Here is a 25462-nt window from a genome sequence, read left to right as displayed (position 1 = left end):
CTCTGATTTTAAACCTTATATTTTTTCAAGTCAACGCCTGATTTGATATCTATCTTGTGTAAAATTCCATTATAGTTTTACCGTGATTTTTAAACTAAATTTCAAGAATTTAAAATTGAGTTGAATATCATGTACTTTTAATAATATATGCAAAATATTTCTCATTCCTTAATTTAACAATATATTTCTTTAAAATATATTAAAATTATATGAAAAGCATATAGTCAAAAAATTAAAGCTGGAACGAAGAGTTACTACTCCCGCAAAGATTCTGTTACATCATAGGAGAGCGATCTTTGTTTCTTTGTTTTTCGCCTTATCTTCAAATGTTTTATATTTTTTCTTTATACAGACTACGGGATCCTCCACTTTAAGCTTTAAAACAATCTCAGTGTTACTAAAAGAAAGGGGGAAACCAAGTAAAAATTTACAAAATTTAAAATAAGAAACTTTAATGGGCGAAAGATCAGAAGGTCTGAAATTACGGAAGAGGAGGGACGGGAACAACACGTGAGGCAGAGCAACAGCGCTATACATACGACCAAGGACGTCCCGACGGTAAAGACCCCAAAAACGAATTAAAAGACCAAATGCCTTGCGCAGTTTCATCTGAACATGCTGAACCAGGACCGGTTTAAAAATCTCTTTTCAAAGCAGCATAAGGTAATCCCAAATAAGTGACTAGTGGCGACGACTGATTTATAACACCATTGCCGCAATCGAGAATTGCCCTGACATTATCCTCTAAACAATTTACAGCAAAAATTTACATTTTTCAAAGCTGATAGAAAGGCCCAAACCTTTTAAACAATTAATTAAAATATTAAAATTAGAAACAAGACTAGACTTGGACCGGCTTAGAAGGATAATGTCATCAGCATATGCAATGTAAGGCAGATTTCGAGGTAATGAAACAAAAGAGCAGGAAAGAGAATTAAGGGCAGTAGCTAAACATGAATTGAATATATCAGGAGAAATAATACCTCCTTGTCTAATTCCTCTACCCACTTGAATTAATTTGGACTGAGATGAAGACGAACTCGGACAAATACGGATCTTTAATCCAGAATACCAAGAGCGAAGGACTCAAATGACAGCTAGGGGTAATCCAGCATGGATCAAAGTGAGCAGTGCAGATGCATGAGAAATGTTATCAAAGGCCCCTTTGATATTAATCAAGAGGGCGTATACCGGTTGACCAGAAATCCTCGCTTCTTCAATAACTTTGCTGAAAGATGCATGGGTGTGGTCACATCCCAAACCTATCTTGAAACCAACTTGATTAGAACCAGCGTCAAGAATTTCAAGAAGATCCTTCAAACACAACTCAAACACTTTCCCAATCATAGAACCCCTAGTAATTGGCCTCCAGGAACTACAAGATGACAAGTCATTTTTCCCGCTCTTAGGAATAGGCGTAACTATGCCAATATAGAATGACGATGGTACTAAACCAGTAATAAGTAAAAGGTTGAAAAATTCCAGTAGAGCAATAAGAAAAGAAGAAGGAGCAAGTTTAAGGTGATTAGCAAATACGCCACCATGATCCTTAGCCGACTGCGCCTTTAACGTTTTGATTTCTCTGAGTAACATATCCTTAGAAATCCTGTAATCAGTTGAAAAATTCTTCAACCTTTCATCTAATTGCAACACAACACTGTTAGAATCGTGCAAAGTCGACAACTTAGAAATATAATTTTCCCACTCTTTTAGCGATGGTGTGGAATTAGTAACAGGCATGTTAGTCCGCCTATTGCCTCGGAGAACATTCCAAAGGAGATTCTTGTCCTTGTCGTTATCAATGTTTGAAGAAGCTTCTTCTATGATCAGGTTATTATGACGACGGATCCGCTTGGAATTCGGCCTTTCTCTTTTTCATTAGCAAAAAAGCTGGATGCGAGTCTCTAGGCTTACCAAGCCCCCGCCATTCCCAATGCGCTTGTTTTGCCGCCTTATTAGAATTTACCAAAAAAGGATTGAGGCTCCAAAAAGGTTTCTGCGCGCCCAATCTTATCCTATTAGTGGGAAAAACTGCCGCAGCACCATAATTTAAGCAATGGATTAATTCAAAATAAAGACAATTAATAGTCAAAGAGGGATTACTGTCCATCGAATCCAAACTATCAGGAATAAAAACTAAAGTCCCAACTCTTTCTTGGTAAAGCGGTTTAAAATTTGGATTCCAATCAACCCGATCAAAAAATTTAGGAAGCTTATTACCCGATAAACGAACTGGGGAAGGACGAGAAGGCAAAGGGGCTAAAAGGAACTGAAGCGGCATGTGGTCACCAACGGGGAAGTCTTCGATTACAATAACCACAGGCAAAGGATTACTTGGGCTAGAAGAAAAAACATGATCAATATTAGTTGTACTACCACTCCAATGAATATAAGTAAAATCCTAGGACTTCGGTAAAACAGAAAAATTAGGAAGACAAGATAATAAAATTGTACCCCTTTCATATGCGAGCAGTTTGATATGCTCGCATATTTCCGATGGTAAATGCTCACATCATAGTCAGTGGGGTCTTTTTTTTCAGGAGTGATTGTATTTATCTAGTCATCACTTTGAAAAAGATTAAATTTTTTTACAGTTATGAAGCAAAAAGATGTCAAATATATTGGTTTTTTATATTAAAAATTAAATCAAAAATATTGAATTAAAAAACTTGGTTTGATTTTCTTCTCTTGGTTTTAATGTTTTACTTTGAACAAGCTACTTTAATATTGCGTTACTTTTTATAAATATTGAGTCTACAGGCATTAAATATTTTGGTGTTTCATAACCAAATTACTGTCGATATTGTTAAAAAAAATCCGTTCAACGTTTTGGCAATGCGCAACAGAACTGAATGCTGGGAGTTTATATCTTAGTTTTTGTAAATAGGGTATTGTTTTGTTATTTTTTGTACTTATTTATTTTTTTATTTTTATTTAGTTTTACTTTAATTGACGTACCTTTTCCGTTGCCTTTAGAAATTTTTTTGTCTCTAAGATTTATTAAATAAAAGAAAAACATGTTTTTCAGCCGAAAGTAAGGAGCAGCATTAAAACTTAAAATAACAGAAATTGTTACGTGTATGAGGGTATTGCCCCCTCCTCAATGCCTCGCTCTTCACGCTGAAGCGTTTCGGCTCTTTGAAAAAAGTTACTTATTGTTCTAATTAAACAAACCTTGTGTTTCAGGAGTCATATTTAAAGAACTGGGACAAAATTTAAACTTAAGCGTAAACAGCAAGGTGTTGAGGAAGTGGCAACCCTTTTTATATAAAAAGTAATTTCGGTTCTTTTTCAATCAATCAATCAATCAATTCATTTATTCAACAAATGAATTTACAACAAAAACACTTCAACATAGACTCCCCCGTAAGGGTTATGGTCATGAAAAAAAAAAGAAAAACAGGGAGAAACAAAAATGAAACAAATAAGCAAACTAAACAAAAAATGAAAAAAAAAACAGACAAACAAAAAAAGAAACAAACAAAAACAGTAGAGTACTTTCAACTTAATGCAAAAGAGAAAAATTCTTCCAATTAGAGAAAACAAGTAGAAATATTGAAAACAAGTCAAAACGCCCTTTACAATAAATAATTCTAACCCAAATTAGGGTTACCCATTCCCCCCCCCCAAAAAAAAATTATAAACATAAAATATCAGGACATTAAAACAATTTTGAAAAATTCTTTTGAAACTAACAAACGAGTAACATTTTTGAGCTGAATCAGGTAGCCTGTTCCAAACGATATGACAAGCAGTTAATGGATTAAAGTCAGAGCTCAAACAAAATATTAATATTCCTTGAATTGCGAAGGTGATGCGTAGACCTAACAGTGACGAAAGACGGAGTAGTTTGTAGGGCTGTGGGATCATCACCACGAAGTTGATGAAAATTGAATGACGCACAAGAAAGACTGTAGAGTGACCACAAATCAAGTAAAGGGCTATTTAAGTTAGTTGTAGAACAATTGGTTTCCTGTATAAGCCTTATTGCTTTATCATACGACTTAGATAGTGGTTTCGGAAAAGAAGAAAAAGTTGACATTAATATAGTAGGGCAATAAAAGACGTAGGGCTGAACTAAGCAATGGAACTTAATTTTTAAAACTGATCCAGGAAAATATTTTTTAACTTCCTACAAATTCCAAGACTACTTCAGATCTTCATATTAATTACTCCAATATGATGCTTGAACGAAAGGTTTTCATCAAGAAGAATACCAAGGAATCAGACATATCGATCCTTAGGTCTACTGAGAGAACCCCTTGAAAGGTGGATTTCGGTTAACTGAGGGCAAGCCAGAGAAATATGGGAAAAAAATAAAAAAACTTGACCTCGTAACATTTAGGGCAAGGCAATTAGCATCGAACCAAAGAATGACTCTCTCAAAAAGGTTCATATAAACAAATTTCGTACAGAAATTCTGACAAAGTAGCCCAGTGTAAAATTTCTCGTGAAAATTTCAATCCCTAGAACCTTCCCTTTCCAGAGAAAATTCTACCCATGCAAAATACTCTCAGCAGAAATTTCGTCCTCCACTTCCCACCCGAAAAATGTATGCAGACTTCCCAATAACAAATAAAGCAATGGGAAAATTTTATAACTTAAAACTTTTCCCCAGGGGATATACGGGGTCATTTTATCTCCAGTTATTGGGACAAAGTTACTGGGACATCGAGACATGGTTATTGGGCCTATAACAATGCTGAACAAAAGATTTATCTCAAAATCTAGATCAGAAGATTTTTGGAAAAAAGTGGCGTGGGAGGGGCCTAGTTGCCCTACAATTATTTGGTCACTTAAAAAGGGCACTGGAACTTTTCATTCTCTATTAGAAGTAGCCTTCTTACTACTGTTCGTTACCACGAACTGTTTGATTTACAATGTTAATTTTGGATAAAATTTGAATATGCTTCAAAAGATGGTTATGAATAGAAATTTTGGTAATAAGTTCTTGTTAGTATTACTACAAACGATTTTCAGTTGAATGGAAAGGAGTATCATGGTTTATATGGATGGAAATTATGTGAGACTTTTGATCTTTTACATATTTGAAGCCATTACAACTTCTAAAATAGGATTTTCTTATCGATATAAACATTGTACACATTTTTTTTAAAACATTGGAAAACTTCATATAAATAAAAAAAACATTTAAAATTGCTGAAAACTGAGTTCCCAGCAGTATTCGCTACCCCTAAGAAATTTCTTAGCGGGGCTGATGCTGGAATGCCTTGCCTGTTCAACTTTTGTACTGATATATATGGGAACGTAACATTTAAGCTGTTTGGGAGAAATATTCAAATTAATTCTTATTCCCCCTACCTCTTCCAAAATTTAACTGAAGTCTCCTGAAGAAAAAACAGTTTGTCAATAAAATGTATTTTCTGTTTAATAGATGCTGGGAAGTTCCTGGGTAAAGAAAACTATTTGTATTCCAATAGGAAGAGAAAAATCACCCTGTAGCACCCTTACTCGGGGTTATTCCAAGTGAAGGGAAATTTGTGATAAATTCCTACCTCCTTCAATCCAACCCCCATTTATATTTATCTCAACACTCGTGTAGAATTAAAGGATTTAGGCATTCAAAATACAGTCTTTTAGCAGACTTGCCACCGTTGGTGATTCATCACTGAATTTGGCGATTTTTTCAGTTCAGTTATTTGATTTTACTTAAATAATTGGTGATTTTACTATGCTTGTATTAAAACTATTTATGTTTGCGTATTATTGATGTCCCTTCCTCACTCCAGTGCTTCATTGAAGAGACAAATTAAACTATTTATGCTTGCGTAGTATTGAGGCCCCTTCCCCAAACCAGTGCCTCACTACAGAGACAATTTGATTGTATCTGTTCACATTCAAATACAGATTTTGAGCAGAATGGCCACCGTTGGTGATTCATTGCTGAATTTGGTGATTATTTTCCGTTTGGTGATTTTTCGGTGATTTGATTCCACTTAAAAAAATTGTGATTTTACTATACTTGTATTAAAACTATTTATATTTACGTAGTATTGATGTACCTTCCCCACTCCAGTGCCTCACTAAAGAGACAATTTAATCTGATTAAGCTCATTAAGAGCCTTTTATAAAACAAGTTGGACCCCAGCACTATTTCTTTTCTTATACATGCGTATAGGCTAGTAATTGATGTCCCATGTAATATACCTTGTGGAATTGTCTCGAAGGTGAGAAAATAGATGTTCAAGAAAATGACAAATATTGATGAATAATAATCATGTAATATAAGCATTTGTTTTCATAAGTAAATCAAATAATTAGACTTGGATTTCAGTACAAAATCATGGCCTACCATTTTTCTTTCAGTTCAAAAGTTAGTATAATTTTTTGCTGTCAACACGAGACGAAGTTTGAAAATCATATTTTATTTTTAAATTCTCAGTTCAAGGAGTTGTAGGAAAGCAATAGACGCAGTTCACGTCCTAATTTACGTCCCAATTCAAATTTTGCCGTTGTCTTCCATGAAAAAGAAATGACGACTGGGTGATGATCAATGAATTTTCCTTTAGCTCCACATTCATTTTTTTTCTTTTTTTGAAAAAGATTAGACAGGTTTAAAGGAATTTTGTTGTGGAAATCATAATATTACAGTACTTAGTTGCTTGGGTATATATGTATTTTCAATTCAAGAAATAGATGTGCCACCCTACAAAACTGCTTCTTTTGAAACTGGGTATTTCAACATATACGTCTGTCATACAACTTGGCTGAACTGGGGTGCAATCGTACTGTGATGCCTTAAAACAGCCACAAGTCTCAGGTACAAATGCAGAATTAACCAAAATTTCTATTTTAATTTTGCCGCTCAGTCAAAATAAGAAAGCAATTCCAAGAGTAAGAGTTTTAACTTCTAATGATTTTGGCTAAGCTTGATCATAACTTCTTGTCTTCCCATCAAACAGTTCGTGGTAACAAACTGTAGTAAGGAGCGACCCGGCTCAAGAGTAATTAAAACTATAAAAAAAAAGGAATTTTGATACCAATGTTTACATCGAAAGAATCTCATTTTAATGCAGATTTTATGAGCTCCCTCCCAAATATCTTGGACCTTCAGTTTAATACAATCACCCTTTGGAAAAAACAAAACAAATAAACATGCATCGACGATGTTTCTATTAAGAAGAAAAAATGCGAAATTCCACATTTTGAAGATTGAAGCTTGAAAGTCTCTACAGTTGGGTTCTCTGATACAATGTATCTAATAAATGGATTTTAAATAAGACCGCTTGTATTTATGGGGGTATTTCTGTTTTTTTTTTTAAATAAGGCTTATTTTCTTTTATATTTGGTTTTGGGTTGGTAACAATAAACTTAAAGGATTTTGTATGTTTAGAATCAGCATAAAAAGGCATAGGAAATTGCATACGGACAAGTCTACGTATGTTATAACCTGCGGAAGCAATAAATCTTTTTGTTATTTTGGTTTGAATTTAATTTTCTTTCAAGATTTGATGTATAATATTTAAATACATTATTGATTAAATAAATTGATCCCTTTGCCAGGAATCCTCGTCGCTTAAAATTTACTGTATTTTGTTTTGTTTTGCTTGCAATTTGATTTCACTTTTCATTTGAAATTTTTTCCCTAAAAGTATTTCAAAACCAATTTATTCCCACGACAAAAATATCTTGAAATATATATCCCCTGTTATCAAACCACTACTAATATTTTGGTGTCCGCCCCTCCCCTGGAAAATCTTCTGCTGGCCCCTTGTACAACTCCTTTCACATACCCCTTTCATATTAGCCCCTTTCCTTAACTGACAACCCCTTTCATATACGGAATATTTTCTGTTCTTTTTAAATTTTAATGTTGCTCCTTATTTGCAGTTGAAAAAACTTGATTTTCTTATTTAATTTCTGAACGTTTTTGAATTAATGCAAGCTTTGATTTTGGCTCACTGCACATGAATAAATAAAACAAAATTTAAACTTCTTCATTACATCGCTCTTTGCACTAAAGCTTGAATTTTGTACCAAATCTTTAAGAATGACCCCCGAATCACCAAGCTCGTAGAATAAATAGTTGAAATTTTAAAAATACTTTAGCGTAAAAAACAAGTTATTGTGGAGGAGATGAACTCCCTTATACGCGTAATATTTTATGTTCGTCTTAAGTTTTAATGCTTCTCATTAGTTTCAGTCGAAAAAAATACGTATTTATTTTCTCATTGTTTTTTTTTAAATAATGCTAGAAAATCCTGCACCCCCTTCGAAGAAAATCCTCTTCCCTCATGATAAATTCCTACATAGAAAGATCTTCCCACGTACCCTCTTTCCCCAACCTACCCCTACCCCAACACGGAAAAGTCCCCCTGAAAACGTCTAACCATTACTATATGTAGACAATGGTCAAAGTTTTAAGTTCCAGCCCCTCCCCCGGGGACTGTGGGGGATCAAGTCGTCCCCAAACACACAGTTATTAGGTTTTCGACTAAGCTGAACAGAATGGCTATCTTTGCGTGGGAGGGGGCCTAGGTGCCCTCCAATTTTTTGATTTTAAGAGGTGCTTTGTCTTATTTTCTAAAATAAGGCAAATTTTCTCAGGCTCGTAACTTGTGATGGATAAGATTAAACTCATAGAAACTCATACACTTAAAATCAAATTAAGACGCGTTTTTTTTATGTAACTATTTGTATCAGAATTTCTTTATTTTTAAATTTTGGTTACTATTGAGCTTTGTTGCTCCTTACTACAGTTCGTTACCGCGAATTGTTGTATATGAGACTTTAGTATTAGTAGACTTTAGTAGAACAAGTACTACTACAGTAGTAGTTTAGTAGAACAAGTACTACTACAACATAATTTTCTGTAATTTCTAACTGAGAAAATCAATCTTTAAGCATCCAATTTGATCTTGCTGAGCGCATTGATTTGATACAATTTAATCAAATTTGAAAATCGTCATATTTTAGCTAATTTCATACGTAGCTGCGATATTCGCTTATCTAGCCGAATAGTTGTGTTTGCATTCAAATAATCGTTTATGTGGGAATCCAGGGTAATGTATTCATACAGAATGACCTAGTTCATGTCACTTGTCACAAATCTGCATAAAAACAGAACGCCAGACAATTTCCTTGAAACGCATTAAATAACCAGTTATTTGTATCGGAAGACAATTCCATACTTTGGTCTTTTTATTACAGAATAGCATAAACTACCTCTCTGCAGCTGCCGACTAGTGTGGCAGATTACACAGCGTCAGCATAACATCACAAATATCTGTTATTTTTTTTTCTAAGCCCTTTACACACTTGCTTTTTCTGATTTAGCCCAAATAACTGAAAGATTCACTTCTGCAGTGGCTAAGCAAAATCCCCAAACAGGTGGAAAAACATATACATATTTTCTTTCTTGTTCTCGTATTGTGCTGAAGACAGCCCATGAAAATAGGCCCGAAATAATCACAGAACTGATTTCCACTGTCTTGAAAAGATTTTCCCTATTGTTTCTACTTTGTATTTGTTTGTTAGGCAGAATCCCCAAGCAGGTGGTAAAACCGATTGACCAGAGACAGAATGCTATCGTGCTCTCCACCAAAGACAGTTTTTTTATCCAAAAGCGACAGTGCTTTCAGTGTGTCATCTTTATCGTCAACCCCACTCCTAATTTTGACTAAAAAGTTTAACCTTGTATACTAAACAGTGCTCCCTAAATCTTGAAAGTTCTTTCCCAGGTGCACCATAATGTTTGGTCCAAGACTTAACTCTTCCATGGAGATAAATTTTCTTTCGTGAGTTTCATTGAAAATGGGCTCTCCCCCCCCATCAAAGAAGCTTCGATGAAACATCTAACTATTTGTTTTAAAAGTTTGCATTTACGTTGTTCTGGTAATAGTGATGTATTCCATTGCTTTTTGAATACAAACAGCCAATTCCTATGGTTTTTGATCAGCTTCAAAACATAGTTTTCTGTAGTTTCTAACTGACAAAATTAATTTTTAAGCATCCACTTTGATCTTGCTCAGTGCATTGATTTGTTGCTATTTAATCATACAAATTATTGGACAAGCTGTGATTCAAGGACTTGAACAATACTTCGTTATAATTAGAAATTCGTTAGATTTTAACTAATTTCGTACATAGCTGCGATATTAGCATATCAAGCCGAATGGTTTGTTCGGGAATCCAGGGTAATACATTCCTACAGAATGACTTAGTTTTTGTCACTTGTCAAAAATCTGCATAAAAACAGAATTTGCATGTGCATGTCAGATTGTCAGAAGGTATAATTGAGGAGTCAATTGACGTTCCAAAACGCCAGAGAGTTTCTTGAAACGCATTAAACAACGAGTTGTTTGCGTCGAAAGACGATTTCATAATTTGGTCTATTTCGTAGTTTAGCGGACTCGTAGTTTAACGACTTAGTCCCCGGGGGAGGGGCTGTAAGTTAAAACTTCGACCATTATACACATATAGTAATGGTTATTATGAAGTGTACAGACATTTTCAGGCGGACTTTTTCGCATTGGGGTGAGGGTAGGTCGGGGGAAGGGGTACGCGGGAGGATCTTTTCATTGAGGAATTAATCATGAGGGAAGAGAATTTCCATGAAAGGGGTGCAGGATTACAGCCCCTCCCCCGGGAACTCTGGGGTATTAAGTCGAAACCAAAGACACAGTTATTAGGTTTTCGACTAAGCTGAACAGAATAGCTATCTGTGCGTGGGAGTGGGGCAATATGCCCTCCAGTTTTTTTGTCACTTAAAAAGGACACTGGAACTTTTAATTTCCGTTGGAATGAGCCATCTCACGACTTTCAGGACCACTGGGTCGATACGATCACCCCTGGGATAAAAAACATAAAAAAAACATACCCATCCGTGATCTGTCTTCTGGTAGAAAATACAAAATTCCACATTTTTGTGGATTGAACCTTGAAACTGCTACTGTAGGGTTCTCTTATATTCTGAATCTGATGGTGTTATTTTCGTTAAGATTCAATGACTTTTAAGGGGTGTTTTGTCCTATTTTGTAAAATAAGGCAAATTTTCCCAGGCTCCTAACTTTTGATGGGTAATATTAAACTTGATGAAACTCATGTATTTAAAATGAGATTAAAATGCGATTCTTTAGATTAACTATTGGTATCGAAGTTCCAGTTTTTAAAGTTTTGGTTACTATTGAGTCGGGATGCTCCTTACTACAGTTCGTTACCAGTACTTTAGTACTTGGGAATGAATATTTAAAATGAGGATTGTAATTAGAGCTGTAGACACTATCTGTGGCAATGTGGCATTTAAAGAGCTTTTGGTACGAACAATGCTTTTCTTGGTTCTGGAGATTAGTAAAGATCAGTAGCAAGTGTAAAGTAACCTAAACATGTAAATCAATAGCAAGCATAATTTCACCTAAAATATAGGTTTAAAATGTATCGACTGGATAGTATCACAAATATTTCCGATTTCCACCTGTAATTTTAGCCATAGAATTTGATAATTCTTAGAAAAAAAGGGTATAAAATCATCCTTGAACACCCACTCCTTAACTACAGAAAAAGTGCCTATGTTGAAATATCAAACAGTTCATGGTAACGAGCTGTAGTAAGGAGCGACCCGGCTCAATAGTAACCAAAACTCTAAAAATGGATTTTGATACCAATAACTACATAAAAAAAATCGCATTTTAGTGTGGATTTTAAATATATTACGTTTCATCAAGTTTAGTCTTACACATAAAAAGTTACGAGCCTGAGAATATTTGCCTTATTTTTAGAAAATAGGGGAAAACACCCCCTAAAAGCCATAAAATCTTAACGAAAATCACAGCATTAGATTCAGAGTATCAGAGAACCCTATTATAGAAGTTTCAAGCTCCTATCTACATGTTTATTTGTTTGTTTGTTTGTTTGCTTTTTTGTTGTTTTTTTTTTTTTTTTTTTTCCCAGGGGTGATCATATCGACCCAGTGGTACTAGAATCTTGCAAGAGGGCTCACTCTAACGGAAATAAAAAGTTCTAGTGCCCTTTTAAAGTGACTAAAAAATTGGAGGGCACCTAGGTCCCCTCCCACGCTAATTATTTTCCCAAAGTCGACAGATCAAAATTCTGAGATTGCCATTTTATTCAGCGTAGTCAAAAAACCTTATAACTATGTCTTTGGGGACGACTTACTCCCCCACAATCCCCTTGGGAGAGGCTACAAGTTACAAACTTTGACCAGTGCTTACATATAGTAATAGTTAATGGGAAGTGTACAGACGTTTTCAGGGGGATTTTTTGGTTGGGGGAGGGATTGACAAGAAGGGGATATGTTGGGGGAGCTTTCCATCGAGGGATTTGTCATGGGGGAAGAAAATTTCCATGAAGGGAGCACAGGATTTTCTAGTATTATTTAAAAAAATGAAAAAATAAATATGAAAAGTTTTTCCACTGGAAGTAAGGAACAGCATTAAAATTTAAAACAAACAGAAATTATTACGCATATGAGGGGCTCACCTCCTCCTAATACCTCGCTCTTTACGCTAAAGTTTTTTTTAGTGATTTCAACTATTTATTCTGCTGCTTTTGTGATTCAGGGGTCATTCTTAATGAATTGGGTCTAAATTTAATCTTTAGTGTAAAGAGCGAGGTACTGACTAGGGGGTGAACCCCTCATATATGTAATAAAAACATGAGATTACAAAAGTTCGTTACGTAAGCTAATTTATAGTTTTCGTTTATCTTATACTAATAAAAACATTCGCAAAAAATTAGAAGTTCTAGTTGCCTTTTTAAGTAACCAAAAAATCGCAGGGCAACTAGGCTTCCTCCACCATTCCCCTTTTTCTCAAAATTATTCGATCAAAACTACGAGAAAGCCATTTAGCCAAAAAAAAAAAAAAAATAAATAAACTTGCAATTTTCGTGTTAATAATTCTTCTGCAGAGAGCCAAAATCAAAACATGCATTGATTCAAAAACGTTCAGAAATTAAATAAAAAAAAAAAAAATTTAGCTGAAAGTAAGGAGCGGCATTAAAACTTAAAACGAACAGAAATTACTTCATATATGAAAGGGGCTGCTTCCTCATCAACGCCCTTCTCTTTACGCTAAACTTTTTTACTCTTTTAAAAAGCAGAGTTGAGAGAAAGAGTCAGACTTTAGCGTAAAGAGCGGGGCATCGATGAGGAAGCAGCCCCTTTCATATATGAAGTAATTTCTGTTCGTTCCAAAATGTTAAGAGATATTTAGCTGCTATGCGCAATGAAGGCCTTTTCTGCAGAAACCATGGCTATATTGCATAAAACGAAACAAATTGGCCCATATTTTTTCAAATTAGGCCTAACCATCTAAATTGGCCAACTAATTTTACTATCAATTCAAACTTCTTCTTCATTCTATTGCTTTCATTACAAGTAACCAATTCCTATGATATCAGCTTCAGAACATAGTTTTCTGTAATTTCTAACTGACAAAATCAATTTTTAAGCATCCATTTTGATCTTGCTCAGTGCATTGATTTGATACAATTTAATCATAAAAATTATCGGACAGATGGTGATTCAAGATCTTGTACAATACTTCGTTATAATTAAAAATTCGTTAGATTTTAACTAATTTCGCACATAGCTGCGATATTCACATATCTAACCGAATAGTCGTGTTTGCATGCAAATGATTGTTTATGTTGCCATCCAGGGTAATACAGTCACAAAGAATAACTTAGTTCATGTCACTTGTTACAAATCTGTATAAAAACAGAATCAGCATGTGCATGTCAGATTGTCAGAAGGTATAATTCAGGAGTCAATTGACGTTCCAAAACGCCAGAGAATTTCCTTGAAACGCATTAAACAACCAGTTGTTTGCATCGGAAGATGATTTAGTTATTTTGTCTTGAAATTCCGAAGTAGTATAAACTGCCTCTCAGCAGCTACCGACGAGTTTGGCTTATACGCAACGTCAGAAAACCATTACAAATAATTATGTATTTTTCTAAGCCCTTGGCACTCTTACTTTTTTCTTAAAGGAGCCAAAAAACTGAAAGAATCACTTCTGTAGTGGCTACCCAGAATCCCAAAGCAGGTGGGAAAACCGATTGTCCAGAGACAGAGTGCTATCGTGCTCTCCACCAAAGACAATTTTTGGATACAAAAGTAACAGTGCTTTCAGTGTGTCGTCTTTATCGTTGACCCTACTCCTGATCTTGACTAACACATTTAAACATGTACACTAAACAGTGCTCCCTAAATCTTGGAAATTCTATAGGACCCAGCTCACTGCTATACTTTCCCAGGTGCACCATAATGTTTGGTCCAAGACTTAACTCTTCCATGGGGAAAAAATTTCCTTTCGTGAGCTCCATTGAAAATGGGCTCTGCATCTCCATCGAAGAAGCTCTGATGAAAAATCTAATTATTGATTTTATAAGTATGCAGTTATTTCTAAGAAGTACATGAATCTGTGTGTCAGCAGACTAGCACTCAGAATTCATGCTGTTGATTTCTTTATCATGAATTTTTTTATTTTTTTGCCAGAGTTATATAAGGTCGGAGAGGGCTTAGGCTACTCGAACGGAAATTACAATTCTAGATCCCTAGTTTGTGACCAAAACCATCGGAGTGTAGGTATATTCCTCCTCCCTTCTACGCTCCTTTTTTCCAAAGTCATCCAATCAAAATTTTGAAATATCCATGTTGATCAGCATAGTTGAAGGGTCAAGCACTAATGCCTCTAGGGATGACACTACCTTGAAATTCTCTTGATAAAAGGTCGTAAGTTTTGAAATTTGTCCAGTGTTTACATATAGTAATTATTATGGGGAAGTAAACATGTATTTTTCCGGGAGGGTGATTTTTCTGTTGGGAGAATTTTCCGAAGGAGGGGCTTTTCCAAGGGGAGAATTTTCCGTGGGAAGAGAAGTTTCCAGGGATGAATATCTTAAAATGAAACTATACAAGGGGACAATTACCAGATTTCTCATACAAAATTCATTTTATTTTGCCTACTTTCTCTTTGAAAATTCAATTTTATATTTGAAGATATTCCAGGAAAATAGCTCAAGTAAAATTTTCAAAGTAGTTGAAGTTGTCAGGTGTATATTTCCATGGTGGGGTGGGGGGATTTTTTTAAGGAGAGACTCCCAAAGGGGTAATTGAACACATGATAAACCTACCACTGAAACAATGTGAGAGGAAAATTCCAAAAAACTGTATACAGAGGCAAGATTTCTGGCATGATTTGAAAAACTGTAAATTAAAAGAAAAATATGCCTTTTTCAAACAAAAGTAAGCTCGAAGCAACTTTCTAGACGGAATTGTCCTCAAGAAATTTTCATAGGAAATATTCAGCGGGGATAGAATTGTTTGGTGAAGGGGGTTCTTACGCGGGAGAAACTTTCCTAGGAGAAATTATCTTGGGCGGGGGAATTATCCATGGAGAGAAAAGGTGGATATCCCCGCATTATTTGAAACACCTTCAAAAATTGAATAAGAAAAACTACTTTTTCAACTAGAAGTAATGAGCAACATTAAAACAAACAGAAATTATCTGAAGTGAGAGGGTGGATCCCCCGTCTTAACAGCTAGGTCTTCAGGCTAATTTTAACGTTTTGTCCATTTTATTTAAAAGCAACTCCATAAATACAAGAGCCGTTCAATTAGAGTCAGAAGATTTTGGGAATAAAATAAAAACTTTGGCGTAAAGAGAGAAGTATTAAGCAGGGGTTATCCCTCTTTTATGCCTGGAAATCTTAGTTTTCTTGCCTCAACGCTGCTCCTTGCTTTCAGTTGACAAAAAATGATTTTTTTTTTTTAATCACTGAAAGTTTGAAAAAATTCTTATGGGAAATTTTGACAAGTTGCTGATTTGAATAGCCAGTAGCATATTTTTCTATATCCTAAGACAGAGTAATTCCAAATCAGGGTTTTTGTAGTGTTCATTCCTGTAATGGAAGTCTCTCTACTTTATTCAAGATTAAGAAACAATACTCTTTAATTGCTAATTTCGTTATCACAATACAATCTTGCCGAATCATAAATTCAGTCCAGAAAATTAATTTTAAATGACGAAATCGACTACCTGTCGTTTGGTCACATAATGAGATAACTAACAAACTGGGCCCGAGAACAAATACTGTATTCTAAGGCATCGGCTGCTCAAGAATTAATATTATCAGCATGGCTGCCAAATTTATTCTTAAGAGGTGTGTGATATTTTTTCCGAAAATGTGCTTTTTGTTTCATCTCAGATTCCATAATGTGTCACAAAATGTGTCATTTTTTGCTGCAGGTGGTATCAAATTTAATTACCAAATCTTAATTTAGAGTTTTGAATATATAATCTTTTCCAAATCAGTTCAAAAAGGAGTAAACTTAACCTTTAACTATTATCTTGGGATCGAGACGTTTTTATGACGTCATGAAAGTAATAGGAACATTCGATTAAATTAATGCTACACATTGTGAATTAGTGTCTGGGTGGCTAACGCGGCAAGCTTACATTTATAAAAGTTTTAGAGACAATCAAATCCGACAGTAAATTAAAGACTTTTCGCATGACGTCGATATCGTAATCGGCTAAGCTTTAGTTGACACCTTCGAAAGGGGAAAAATATAAGAACACAGTAGGGGCGTTTGAGTTTTTAGTTTCCGAGCATAAAACTTGTCCGAGACGTGGATTCAATCGAGAAGAAATTCGTAAAAATGAAGTATAACACCTGAACACAATTTCTTTTGTTTTAACATGCTTGTATGCCTACTATTCTTCTCTTGTACAGTATGTCACTTTGACTCGGCCATCGGAACTTAGTTTCCAGAAAAAACAGTTCCAACTGTCTGTCTATCAACTTGTCTCTGGTTCATTGTGCCCTCATTGAAGCTTAGCTTGAACCAACAATACTACTAAGCCGTCTTCCTATCTTAATGGTTAAAATCGTACTTTTAATGGACCTAGAGGCCGAGGAAAAATGTAAGCCAAAATTAATCGCATATTTGTACTAAAAATTAAAGATGAATATCAGATATATAAGCACCGAACAACTTGGTAACCTCTCACACACAGACTCCTCTCCCCAGAACTTCACGTATAATCGACCCTGGCTATATCTAGGGATCATTGGTCTTTTCTTCTTTCTCCCTGTACCAGGCCATAAAATTCTTCCGCATATCGGGAGGAATATCCCAGTCGCGCACCGTTCCTGAGGTACGAGAGACCAGCTGCTTTGCATGCATCAGTGAGTCTTTCGCGTCGAGAAGTAGACTGTTCCTGAGTTTTGTTCTGTATTTGATAGAACTGAAAATTGACGTTCTGCAGCTGCACTGGAATGCAGAAGAGTACACAGATTAAGCATGAAAAGGGACAGCTCTTCGAACTGTGGCTTGCCTTGAGCATCTTTTGCATTCAATAACGTCTTCCAAAAGATCGAAGGAGACATTTCAGTTCCCGTGGTTCTGATAATCTCATCCCTGTCACTCATCAAGATCCACTGAGTCTCTATTACATTCCTTGACATTTCCACTTCACTTTCATGTTTCCCAAGTAAGCTGCTGAACGACCAGTCAGTCCCACTAGAGTGCCAACTTTTCCGCTCAAAGCAGTCCCTGGGTCTAAACAAGCCAGAGCTTTTAAAGTGGGATCAGAATAATCAGTTCATTTCCTCATTTGTTTGAAAACTTCTACAAGGAAGCTCAGGCAGTTCAACCTAAACTGTTTGAGATCATTCGAGGGTATCACATCCTTATATTTCAGCACGTGTATTTCTGTATTTGGACCAAAAGAAATCTCGGAGATTTCCTTGAAACAACCTGAGATCATGGTTATGACTAAAGCATCATCATTCTTTAAGATGTCAGTTTTGACAAAATACTTCATGATAGACTTCATGGTTGTCCTTGAGCTGGAGAGGAGTTTGTGAATGTGAGTGTCACTTCTTTGGAATTCCAATTTCCAGCAACTGATCTTGTTGACCTTTTTCATCATTTTTAAGTGAAACAAGGTAAGGTTAAAATAAAGTAATCTTGTTTGAAAATAGAAGGATGTTCTGTTAGAAATTTTGAAGCTTTGTTTATTTACTCAATATGTAAGCCATTCAACTAGCTTCAATCTAGTATTTTTGTCATATTGGTTGGTGCCTTTTTAAGCCAGATGGATTATTATGAAGGAAAGACCTCTCTGGAAATTTGCAATCTTGTCCAAGGTGGGATACCCCACCTGTACTCTTAAAAATGTGAGTTGCTGCTTATTCGTAAAGATTTGGTAAACTGTTTGCTGTTTACTTTTTACTATTCAAGTATGTACCAGTTGGCTACATCACATACTCAATTAAGCAGCCAATTTAGTTCAGATATTCAACGTGCATTTTGATTTGAAATTTCCGCCTACGGCTGCTTTCTTCTCGTGGTTTAAATTTTAAATATGGTTATGGCATCTGTTCTTTATTCCACACTGTTTGTGTACTACTGCCACCGTTAGATAGTGCTATTCTCTTCTGTTAATTTGTAGCTTTCCTGGAGATAGAAAGCTTAAATTTTACTTTTCTTTTATTATCATTTAAAAAACATGACTTGGATGACAAAATTGTGTCATTTTTTATCGAAAAATGTGTCATTTGCGTCGATTGTGTCATCATTTCGACTGATTGTGTCATTGTGTCACTCCACATCAAATTGTGTCATTTTGACACAAAATGTGTCAATTTGGCAGCCTAGATTATCAGTTCAGGAGATTCGGTTTTGTCAAAGTCAACAATTTTAAAATAATCTATTTTGTGTAAAATTTCACTTTGGTTTAACCGTACGTTTTAAACTAAATTTCAAAAATTGAAATCTGGATTGAATATCTTGTGCTCTCGATAATATATGCAAATTATTTCTCATAGCATAATTTTACAAGATATATCCTTAAGACAAATTATAATTATATCAAAAGCATATAGTCAAAAAATTAAACCTGAAACGAAGAGTTACTACACATGCAAAGATTCTATTGAATCATAGGAGAGCGATAATCGTACCTCCCTGTTACCCCCAGACAAAAAAAGCTTGCTTCTCTATACTTCTGCATAATTTCACTGGTTTATGTGTGTTGTGTATTTATGTAAGTTAACAATTTTAATCCTTAAGTTCAGAGAAGCCGTTTTCAGTTATCGCCTGAGCTTTATATGCTCGCATATTTCCGATTTAAAATGCTCATATCATAGTCAGTGGGATCCGTTGGAGGGGGAGGGGAGTAATTTAGAAAAGTAGCTTTTGCTTTTTTTCTTTTGTAATTCATTTTTGATATTTTTATAACAAAGTGACATAGAGTTTTTTTTTGTTTACCCCCACTCCATGGCCTTAATTTCTTTTCTGTTAATTAAAAATCCTGCTATTTAGTACTTTTGCTTCGATGATTTATTCTTTTACTTTTTGTTCGAAAACTTGGCACAATTAAAGAGTTGGTAGATACAAATAATAGATAATTAACCCCAATTCAAGGGTGAGCAAGTATTTTTGTCTTAAAAACCTTTCGAAAAAAATAATTCCGAAACAATACGCCATATACGTCTTTATATAGCAACAAATAAATGCTGATTAACATGCTGTTTAAAATACAACCCTAAAAGATCAATGTTATTCAAATGACGTTAATTATATATCATATTTAGGTACTAATTAATAATACATACTTTCATACATAAGGGGGGACGAAGGTAGAAATGAAAACTAAACAAAAAATTTCCAAAGACGATCATGTGAACAAAAATTCTAAATTAGTTGAAATCTCAATACATTCATCTTAAAAGCTGTTTTTTCTCGGAGAGAACCTTCACTAGCTTCTCTAAAGGTCTTAACTGTTAGCCCGAGGCTAATGTCTGGTCAGTTTTGACCTTTTAGCATGCAATTTTTGATTTTTTTTTTCACCTTTTAGCATGCAATTCAGAAAAAATTAATATTAACTATCGAAATCAACATCGAAAGAAGTTACGTATCGTTTGGTCACATTATCAGATAACTAGCATACGTGGCCCAAAAATCACAATTGCAGTCATCTGAGACACCAATTTTTCAAAAAGCAACACAATAAATAGTTTAGCAAATACCTTTCTTAAAGTCAACGCTGTGTTTATCATCGATCTTGTGTAAAATCCTATTCTGGTTTTACCATGTTTTTTAAACTAAATTTCGAAATTTGAAATTTGGATGGAATATCGTATCCGCTTAAAAAGGTATGCAAAGTATTTCTAATTCCATAATTTTACAAGATATTTCCTTAAAACAGGTTCAAATTATATGAAAAGCATATAGTCGAAACATTAAAGCTGAACCGAAGAGTTACTACTCATACAAAGATTCTGTTACATCATAGGAGAGCGATCTTTGTTTCTCCCTGTTACCCCTAAACATAAAAAAGCTTGCTTCACTATAGTTCTGCATAATTTCACTGGTTTAAGCGTGTTGTGCATTTATGAAAGTTAACAGTTTTAATCCTTAAATTCAGTGAAACCGTTTTCAGATACCAAAGGAAACCAAAGGAAAGAGAACCGAAAAGAGAAAAACAACGGGGAAAAATGTGTTGCTCCATTCTTGGTTGCCTGCCAGCAGACTATGAGCCTTAATAAGCAAAATATAAGATCTAAATTGTATCTGAGTGACCCCTTTTCAGTTTTACACAAGCATTTTTTTTTTTAGAATTTGGTTGGAGTAACAAGAAAAATTCAAATTCTTCATTGCAGTGAATGGTAAGTAAATAACGAGTATTGTGAATGACGGAAGTATAAGAGCCTAAGCTACTGATAGTACTTAATCAAAGAATAAGGTTTTTATGGTAACCTTCAATATGTATTTGTTTGTTAGTAATTAGAGCAGTTATTACCACACAAGAAAGTTTGTATAGTTACAAAAATCACAAGGAAAAACACTTAATAAGGGGCAATTTCGTAAAATATGCCGTCAACATTTGCTTGCATTAAGAACATCCCTTGAGGCGATATATGAAGCCAGTATAATCAGAAATGTTTCCCCTGAATGGAATGTTGAGAATTTTGGTATTTTTCCCCTGAAGGGGCACGTTTTTTTTGTTATCGTTTTTTCAGGATTGGTTGTATTTATCTAATTGTCACTTTGAAAAAAAAAATTACAGTTATGAAGCATGAAAGTTTCAAAAATATTGGTTTTTGGTATTAAAAATTAAACTAAATATATTAAATTAAAAATATGTATTTGATTTTCTTACTCTTAGTTTTAATGTTGTTTTTTTTTTTAAACTACTTTGATAATGCGTTACTTTTTATAAACACTGACACTAAAGGTATTAAATATTTTGGTGTTTAATAACCAAGTTCAAAACTGCCGGAATTGTTAAAAAAAACTATCCGTCCAAAGCTTCGGTATTGCTCAACAGAACTGAATACTGGGAGTTTATATCTTAGTTTTTGTAAACAGGCTATTGTTTTGTGTATTTTTTATAATTATTCAATTTTTAATTTTTAATTTAATTTTACTTTAATTGACGCACTTTTTCCATTTCCTTTAGAAATATGTTTGTCTCTAAGCTTCATTAAATAATGATAAAAAGTATTTGAACTGATAGTAAGGAGCAGCATAGAAATTTCAAGCGAAAAAAAATTATTACTCGTATGTGGGGTTTGGCCCTTTTCTCAATACCTCACTTTTCACGCTGAAGTGTTTTGGCTCTTAAAAGAAAGTTACTTATTGTTCTAATTAAACGAACCTTTTGTTTCAGGAGTCTTATTTAAAAAATCGGGACACAATTTAAACTTAAGCGTAAACAGCAAGGTGTTGAGGAGGGGGCAACCCTCCTCACATAAAAAAGAATTTTTGTTTGTTTAAAGGATTAAAATTGCTCCTTACTTTCAGTAAAAAAGGTTGATTTTTCAGTGGATAAATCGTTTTTAAATAATACAAGGATATATTGCTCCATTTCCACGGAAAAATCCCCCTCCCCACGGAAATATTCTTTTGAAAATACAATCCTAGCCAGAATTTGCCCCGAGCAATTACTATTTATATCTCCAAGCTTAAAATTGAATCGTCGAAGAGAAAGCCAGACATATAAACGAATTCCGCGTAGAAATTCTGGCAAATTAACCCAGCGTAAAATATTTCCTGAAAATTTAACTCTCTGGAACCTTCCCTTTCCATAGAAAATTCTCCCCGTGGAAAATCTTCTAATCAAAAAGTTTGTCCTCCCCTTCCCACCCAAAAATGTATGCAGACTTCCCAATAACAAATAAAATAATGAGCTAATTTTATAACTTAAAACCTTTCCCCAGGGGCTGTACGGGGTCATTTTATCTCCAGAAACACAGTTATCAGACCTTTCAACTATGCTGAACAAAAAACTTATGTCAAAATATAGATCGGAAGATTTTGGGAAAAGGTGGCGTGGGAGGGGGCCTAGTAGCCCTCCAATTTATTATTCACTTAGAAATGGCGCTATAACTTTTAATTTCCTTTAGAAGTAGCCCTCTCCCGAAATGCTTGGCTAACAAGGTCAATACAACAACCCCTGGAAAAAAACAAATAAACAAAGTATCCGTGACAAACAAATTATTCTTCTTGCAAAAATGACGAAGTTCCACACTTTTGCAGATATGAGCTTGGAAATTCTACATTAGGGTTGTTTGATACGCTGAATTTTATGGTGTGATTTTCATTCAAATTCTATGACTTCAAGGGGGCTATCTCCCTTTTTTCAAAAATCAGAAAAAAACTTTTCTAATTTGAGGTTCTGGTCTCTGGTTAATTGAGGTAAAGGTTAGTTGCTTTTAAAATGTGTAAATCAATAAATATGCGTTGATTAGTACCGTTCTTTGTTTAAATTAAATAAAAAAATAAGTTTTTTCAACTGAAAGTAAGGAGTGACATCAAAACTTAAAACGCACAGAAATTACTTCGTATATGAAAGAGGCTGCTTCCTCATCAACGCCCCGCACTTTACGCTAAAGTTTGACTCTTTCTCTCGATTCTTCTTTCTAAAACAGTAAAAAAACTTTAGCGTAAAGAGCGGGGCGTTGATGAGGAAGCAGCCTCTTTCATATACGAAGTAATTTCTGTGCGTTTTAAGTTTTGATGTCACTCCTTACTTTCAGTTGAAAAAACTTGTTTTTTTTATTTAATTTCTGAACGTTTTTGAATCAATACATGTTTTGATTTTGGCTCTCCGCAGAGGAATAATCAAAACGAAATTTGCATTTTTTTTTTGGCTCAATGGCTTTCTCATAATTTTGAGAAAAAAAGAGCGGGGGACGAAGCCTAGTTGCCCCCCGATTTTTTGGTTAATTAAAAAGGCAACTAGAACTTTTAATTTTTTACGAATCTTTTTATTGGTAAAAGATTTACGTAACTTATAAATTAGCTTACGTAAAGAACTTTTGTATTCTCATGTTTTTATTACATATATGAGGGGATTCGCCCCATCGTCAGTACCTCGCTCTTTACACTAAAGCTTAAATTTTATCCCAATTCATTAAGAATGACCCCCTGAATCACAAAAGCCGTAGAATAAGTAGTTGAAATTACCGAAAATACTTTAGCGTAAAGAGCGAGGTATTAGAAGGAGGTGAGCCCCTCATATGGGTAATAATTTCTGTTTGTTTTAAGTTTTACTGCTGTTCCTTACTTCCAGCTGAAAAAGCCTTTTCACTTTTATTATTTAATTTTTTTTTTAAATAATGCTAGTAAATCCTGCTCTCCCTTCATGGAAATTTTCTTCTCCCATTACAAATTCTCGAAGGAAAGTTCCCCCAGCATATCCCCCTCTTCTCAACCCCTCCCCCAAACCAAAAAAATCCTCCTGAAAACGCCTGTATACTTCCCAATAACCATTACTATATGTAAGCACAGGTCAAAGTTTGTAACTTGTTGCCCCTCCCACGGGGACTGTGGGGGAGTAAGTCGTCCCCAAAGACATAGTTGTAAGGTTTTTTGACTACGCTGAATAAAATGGCTATCTCAGAATTTTGATCCGTTGACTTTGGGAAAATAATTAGCGTGGGAGGGGGCCTAGGTGCCCTCCAATTTTTTTGGTTACTTAAAAAGGGCACTAGAACTTTTCATTTCCGTTAGAATGAGCCCTCTTGCAACATTCTAGGACAACTGGGTCGATACGATCACCCCTGGGAAAAAAAAAAAAAAAAAAAAAAAAAAAAAAAAAAAAAAAAAAAAAAAAAAAAAAAAATAAACACGCATCCGTGATCTGCCTTCTGGCAAAAAAAATGCAAAATTCCACATTTTTGTAGATAGGAGCTCGAAACTTCTACAGTAGAGTTCTCTGATACGCTGAATCTGATGGTGTGATTTTGTTAAGATTCTATGACTTTTAGGGGGCGTTTCCCCCTATTTTCTAAAATAACGCAAATTTTCTCAGGCTCGTAACTTTTGATGGGTAAGACTAAACTTGATGAAACTTATATATTTAAAACCAGCATTAAAATGCGATTCTTTTGATGTAGCTATTGGTATCAAAATTCCATTTTTTCGACTTTTGGTTACTATTGAGCCGGGTCGCTCCTTACTACAGTTCGTTACCACGAACTGTTTGACACAGAAGACAGAATATAAGAATATGAGAATCTATATATATATATATATATATATATATATATATATATATATATATATATATATATATATATATATATATATATATATATATATATATATATATATATATATATATATATATATATATATATATATATATATATATATCAATATATATATATATACATATATATATATATATATATATATATATATATATATATATATATATATATATATATATATATATATATATATATATATGTATATATATAAATATATATATATATATATATATATATATACATATATATATATATATATATATATATATATATATATATATATATATATATATATATATATATATATATATATATATATATATATATATATATATATATATATATATATATATATATATATATATATATATATATATATATATATACTGGGCCCAGGCACTCGGCATGTGTTAGGCTTCTATATATGGATAATTATTGTCGTTTGTCTTCAAAAAGCAGACGATTTAAGCCTTTTCTTGATGTCATGACAACAAAAAAGATCTTAAATTAGAAGAAGTGCCTTTGTAAAATTTCTTCTTTTTTTTATTGGTCCTTTAACTTTTGCCTTATCCATGTTAAAATTCAGAAACCTATTTTATTATGAAACCCGAGCTATCATTTTCAATTTGTTTTTTTCATTTTTCCTCGGCTTGTCTTGTCATTATAAAATACATATCAAAAAACCTTTTTTTTAGCAAAGATATGGTAGGGATTGATGACCTTATCCATGTCAAAATCCCAAACTCAATCATCATCGCTATCATTTTCATTTTTTGACACGTTTTGATTCTCGCTCTCCAGCCTGATTTTCATTGACTCGGTCACATGCTCATATAACCGCGTTTGTCTTTGCTCTTCATTTCATTATTGACATGCCATCACTTTTTTTCCAACCGCGTGTATATTTACA

The 25462-nt window shown here is 34.1% G+C and overlaps 1 protein-coding gene and 1 long non-coding RNA gene across 5 annotated transcripts in view; one reads left to right on the top strand and one right to left on the bottom strand.

Annotated features, from left to right (window-relative positions):
• Positions 1 to 25462, top strand: part of LOC136025399 (uncharacterized) — a 597112-nt gene that overhangs the window by 410729 nt on the left and 160921 nt on the right. The window lies entirely within an intron of this gene.
• Positions 1 to 25462, bottom strand: part of LOC136025489 (uncharacterized) — a 42625-nt gene that overhangs the window by 2252 nt on the left and 14911 nt on the right. The gene's annotated exons all lie outside the window — the stretch shown is intronic.

This window comes from Artemia franciscana, chromosome 1, assembly GCF_032884065.1.
Source record: "Artemia franciscana chromosome 1, ASM3288406v1, whole genome shotgun sequence".
Lineage (NCBI taxonomy): Eukaryota > Metazoa > Arthropoda > Branchiopoda > Anostraca > Artemiidae > Artemia > Artemia franciscana.
Note: the sequence above shows the minus strand (reverse complement) of the source record. Positions and strands in the feature narration are given on the sequence as shown.